Source organism: Egretta garzetta, unplaced genomic scaffold (assembly GCF_000687185.1).
Source record: "Egretta garzetta isolate BGI_Z169 unplaced genomic scaffold, ASM68718v1 scaffold176, whole genome shotgun sequence".
NCBI classification, from domain to species: Eukaryota; Metazoa; Chordata; class Aves; order Pelecaniformes; family Ardeidae; genus Egretta; species Egretta garzetta.
This window is the reverse complement of record NW_009259973.1, coordinates 843506-849838: the sequence shown is the minus strand read 5'-3', so window position 1 is coordinate 849838 and position 6333 is coordinate 843506.

Sequence of the window (6333 nt, the reverse complement as noted above, 5' to 3'; positions counted from 1 at the left end):
GAGAAAATAATAATAATAGTAATAATGAGAATGGTAACAGAATGTACGGAATATACAAAACGAATGATGCACAATGCAATTGCTCACCACCCGCCGACCGATGCCCAGCCCATCTCAAGCCACGATCAGTCCCTGAGCAGCGATCACTCTCCCCATGACCGACTGACTGACTAACCCCCCCTGGCCAAGCAGGAGAAGCTCAAAAAGTCCTTGAGTAGTCTGAGCACTACTTGGCAACAACTAAAAACATCAGTGTGTTATCAACATTCTTCTGGTACTAAATCCAAAACACAGCACTATGCTAGCTACTATGAAGAAAATTAACTCTATCCCAGCTGAAACCAGGACAGCAGTGCCATGACAAGGCAGCAGGTTGAGGCAGGTGAGCCCAGAGGCGCAGCAGTGTGGGTATGGATGTAGGCGTAGGGGGAACTGATGCCTAACTAAGACTGTGACAGAGCGTTTTGTCCAGTGAGAGTTCACTAATTTGTGGTAACTTCTCTTAAGAGCTTTTCCATGTAATCATTCACTTAATGAAAGATAAGGGGGGTTTGTGCATTATTAACTGGAGAAAAGACAGGAAATGAAAGAAAGGTTGTAAGGTGTTGCACTTGGCTGTTGGTAGAGCTCCTCCCGTGTGCTGTAAGCTTGGCTGCTGAATGTGTTGCTGACACAAGCACCCAAGGCAAGGTCTGTGGCTTGGTGCTTCCTTTCTCTCAGGAAGACCATAGTTTTCACAACTATTTCCTATTTCTGCATTTTAGGATAAATGCCTCGATTCTCCTTTTTACTTGTTTTCCGGCCACTGAAATGCTTCAAAGTTTTGAATTAATTCAGCAATACCCCTGTAGACTGGCTAAGATTTCTCTGAAGCCAATGCAAGTTTTGCTTCAGTTGGGGATAAAGGATTTAGCCGGAGATGGTAGAGTACTTATGTAAAATATCAAAGTTTCTCTTTCTGTTTCAAGCATCACACTGTATTAGGCTGAAGTCTACATGTTTTATGCTATTAAACAACCCATCTTTTGTCATACAGGGGAACGATACCTGATTTAAGATGATATATTGTCTTTGCTGGGTATGTTTATGCTTGGAAATTATCTTGCTGTATCCATGTATTGAAAATTTATGAAAGGTACTAACATATTTCTTGATATATATTTTTTCTGAGTACACTTCTGTAACTTTAGCATGGTTTGAAAACTATTTCTTGCCCACAGCTAGCAAGAAACAATGATTTCGTATTTCCCAAAGTGGAAGCCAGTCAACAGCATTCCTCTTTATTGCAAAGAGGGGATACAATAATAAAAAGACATTTGCTGGTGGAATATTGCCAATAAAGTACAATAATACATTAAACCAGATACTTAAAGTTGAAAATTATGAGTTTGTTTTTCTGTGCCAGTCAACGTATTTTCATGTGTTAACATCAAAATGCAGACTCTCAGCAAAACCTTTAATAATAAAAACAGCAGCTGTCAAAAGCAAGCAGAGAATTTTAACTTTTTATATAAGGACTTTGTCCTGTGATTTTGTTTTTTCTTTTTTTTTTTTTTTCAGATTCGATTTCACTTTCATGTACTTTTTTTTTCCCTAATAACATATTCATCAGCTTGTTCCTTCGTATACCCTAGACCAATAATGCCCCTGTTCTGCCCCTTCTCTTTGCAGAAGATTAATTTGGAAAGTGAGTGTTTCATTTAGAGAATAGCAAAACTAATCAAAGCTGGGGATAGCATTCCTTTTAATGAAGGTAAACAGCTTATATTTTCAGTGTGTATACAGTGCTAAGACTATATCTAGCTGTGCTCATTTTCTAACTAAAATTATCCAGTATAACCTTTCCCTTATTATGGGATCTTTTGGTATTTTTTGTTTTGTACTGAATAATTCCAGAAACAGTTACTTAGAGTAACGCCAAACAGGCAGTGCAAATCATCTAGTACTTCCATGAGTTACCTTTTTGTTTACCCACTTGTTACTGAAATCTGGTTTACTAGACACGGTGGGCACATGTGTGAATGCACACACACTACACAGTATTCAAAAATTAAGGATGCTGCTCTAGGACCAGAAAAGTCACTTGATGACAACCAATTTATATGTACAGCCAAAGACACTGTATTGTCTCTAACATGCTTAGCTAAGAAGGTAAAGTAAACTTATTTTTATTACTGCATAATGTCATCTGGAGCCCTGCGAAAGGTATAGTTAGGTTCCAGATAAATTAGTTTCAGATATTGAACTGACCAAGTCTCATCACTGAACAGATAATGGCTGTTTTTCAACCTGCAGACCTCTGTTGGTAGATGGCCATATAATGGCATTGATCTCAAACAGATCTGCTATTGACTTGCAGTTGAGCTCTGTGAGAGGGCTGAAGAGAGCATGTAGCCTCAGGTTCATCACGGACAAAAATAAGACAGGCAACTGCAGTGTTTTCATATCGCACCCACCGAACTGGTGTTGTCTGAAGAGGTGCATGCAGGATAACTAAACACAGTAAAATTAGGCTGTAATTTTACATTTCTATGAATTTCATCAGCTTTGAAGACACAGGAGAGAATGTCTTCTACTGAAAAATGAATTAGTGTCGTATGCTTTTCATTTTCTTTTTTTTTTAACGTGAAGATTAACCAAAGGCTTGCGTTCGGTCATCATCTGTGAGCGTATCTGGTGGGCAGGGAAAGCAGCATGGCAACGTTTCAGGTGCTTGGCTTAACCTAAGTACATACGCACATTGCAACTCAGTGATGTATGTTATGTCTTAGTGGGATCCAAGCCTTAGGTACTTCAAGATTTTATTAAGCTTTTGGAATTAGATAATTGGTAAATCATAGAATCATAGAATCGTTTAGGTTGGAAAAGACCTTTAAGATCATCAAGTCCAACCGTTAACCTAACACTGCTATCCCACCACTAAACCATGTCCCTAAAGCACTTCATCTACCCTTCTTTTAAATAACTCCAGGGTTGGGGACTTGACCACCTCGCTGGGCAGCCCATTCCAGAGCCTGACAACCCTTTCTGTGAAGAATTTTTTCCTAATGTCTAACCTAAACCTGCCCTGGTGCAACTTCAGATCATTTCCCTCGTCCTATCATCCGTTACCAGGGAGAAGAGACTGACCCCCACCTCGCTACAGGAAACAAGCTGCAGGTTTGTAGGAGTATTTTTGAGGGACTGTGAGAGCTTTGGAGAGTTGACAGATTTCTGGTACTGGAGACTCAGAGGCAGCAGAGGCAAAACATCTTGTGGAGGGCTTTCAGATCACATAAGAACAACTAGAATACGACGTGGTTGCTTTTTGAAACAACAGATGGCACTACTGCTAATACATAATTTGAGGGCGGTGGCAAATGAACATGGATCCAAGTTGGTACCTCGCTAGAGCATTCTGTGAAGCAAAAGTCAGTGTTTTTAGCTTTATTCACAGTATCCCTTTAGTTGACTCAGTTTGGAGTAGGTAGACTGAAAAAAGCCATCATGTGTCACTGCAGTTGTTGTTACAAGGATTCTGTTATTTTCTCTTGCAGAGTTAAGTGTGATAGTAGGGACAGATTCACATCTGTTTATAAGCAACAATAAGGCTGCACCTTAGGTGCAATAAAAAAGTGAAACAAAAAATACAGTGAATCATAACTTCCAGGCAACTTAGGGTTATTCTTCTGTTTTTTTCCCCACTTCTGAAACTGTTCAAATTTCCATCATAATAAATAAATTAGTAAGAACAAAAAAAGTGAAATAACTTGGCTTTAAAACTGTAGTTAATGCAAAATAAGTGTTTTATTAAATATCTCCATAGCAGTGACTGCCTGATTCTGTCTGTTTTTTTCAGCCAACAAGCAGTTTCTTTTTAAGGACTGTTTTTCCCCCCCTATATCCATTGTCTGACATTGGCCTTTGCTAAATGGTAGTAAAGGCAAGGTTATAGTTCTGCAGAAGACTGGCCATAGCTTTGCTCTTGGCTGGTAAGCACCCATGGGGTGGGGTTTTGGTGCCCATCATTCATCCGTCATTCCCTGCTCCCCCCATTATTCAGATAGTGATACTTTTAATAAAAATTGTTTGAGCTTTCTTTCTATCCAGTTGTGTGTGATACAGTGAAGATTTTTTGCCTCTGGTTTGAATATCTAGCAGACAAAGGAATATAGCTCTTGTCTATCACAAATACCATGTAGAACAGTCTTCCACACCTTATGTGTTCTTTTAAAAAGAAATTTCAGCAAGGAAGCAGAACTTCACTGTGCTTGAAGCCTCCTGGTGCTTCCCTTGTGCAAAGTTGTGTGTTGCACATATTTCTGAGCCTCAGAATTTCTAAATTGAATACGTATTTAACCCTGTATAGTAATCATGTTTTTCAATTGGTGATATTAATGACCAGAAATTATTGTATAAAACAAAGCAGTGCCCGTACTATTATTTTACATTTAGCACTGTGATTTTTTTTACAACACTAGCAATTTTATTTCCTCTACCATGCTCTAGCTATGTTCCACATAGAACATCTTTGAAAAATTATTGCATTACTTGCACATTTCTGTTGTTTTTTTTGTTTTGCACTTTGAAGCCCTGAATGAACCCGGACAAGAAACCAAAATTGTTAAATACCATAGGGTGAAGGAATCTAAAGAAGACATCATAATTTGCCTGGGGAATAGTGACAAGTCAAGTTCAAGGTTATTTCTCAGCAAGTGCTTCAGAGTAGGAAGCAAATGAATTGCAGAAGCTAGAGGTAGTGTCAGAATGTCATAAACGACAGAAGGGAAGGTACCTGGGTCACTTTCAAGCTTGCCAGTTCTTTCAATCAGATTGATACTGGTTTATTTTCAAGTTGCTATTTTGCTGTTCTTAGTACTGAGTGAGATGGAACTTGCAAATAGATAAGATGTGCCGAGGCATGCTGTCTGCACATTGTGGGAGAAACATGCTGGCTGCACATCGTGGGAGAAGCACGAACCTTGTTTAATACCTGATGATAATATATTCATGTAGACCTCTGAGGTCTTATATTGCTATCAGATTTTTATTTGACTTCCTCTCTGCACCTTGCTACCCAGAGCATGAGTCTTATTTTGAGACCCACAGTTCTAGAGGAATACTGAGAAACTGGACAGGGACCCAAGGAAGGTTATCAAGATGTTTGGGGGCCTACAGCACATGACTTGTATATGGAGGCTGAGGGACCTGTGCTTGTTTAGTACAGCGAAGATGAGAATAAGTCTGATAGCTCCCTCTGACTGGAGGTAGCTACAAATGTGGCAGACCCAAACTCTTCCTTCTTGTGGCAGCACCAGCAGGCACAGCCAGGGGCAATGATCATGTATTATGGCTTGGAAAGTTCAGACTGGATGTGGAGTTCATCACTCGGTTATTTTGCAAGGGTTAATTCAGACCCTTTGTTCTTGGAGATCTGTATTGGTGCTTAGCTGTCTATTCGATCTTCCTGAGTGTTAGAGGATGGCAAAGGTTAGAGATCAAAGCTTCGAAATTTACAAGAATGGCCTGGATAAGGAGAGCCCCTGCAGCAGGACCTGTGGAATGTCACCACCTGCTGTGCTACCCATGTCATCAATCCCTTCCTTAGCAGTCATATCCCAGGCTTTCTGCCTGATGACTTCCTGGAATGCCAATCTCTTGTTCGAGTTTTCTCATAGTCAGCCTAGTAACATACACTGCCGTGAGAGACACTGCAAGATGGAGGCAAACAATTGCCACATAAGGTACCAAGTGCATGTATCTCAAGCAGAAGTATATTTAAGGTGCCAAGACAAATCTGCCATTATTTGGGAAACAGAGTTTTGGATCAAGTGACTGTCCTGGAAGTTCACCTTCAGTGGTGGTTCCTGCTCTCAGTTTATAGCAGAGTAAAATGAATTTTTTTGAGACAAACAAGCCAAGGTACTACAAAAATTTTCATGTGACATAGTCCAGCCTTTGCTGTATCACAGCAGGGCCCAGCTGTGGGTTGGTTAATTTCTCTTCCTGTATGTTACCAGTAGGGCTTCTTTTTTCTGTCAAGTATGGTTTAGAGACCTTTATTTAGTAATTTTCACCTTTGTGTAGATAAAAAAACCCCAGAGATTTTTAGGCTTTAAAATAAAAGTACACTGTAATAGGAATAAGTTTGTCCATATTGCACGAAAATCCCATGCAGCAATTGTCTCTCTCATATTTATTTTTCTAAACCATTGACATCTACCACTGGCTTGTGGTGCTGGAAGTGCTTGGTTTTAATGGTAGGATTTTTACTATCTCTGATTTGAGGCAGCAGGTGCCCAGTATTCTAGTAAAAGACTTCCCAGTGCCATGGTCTTGTAGATTGTCCTGGAA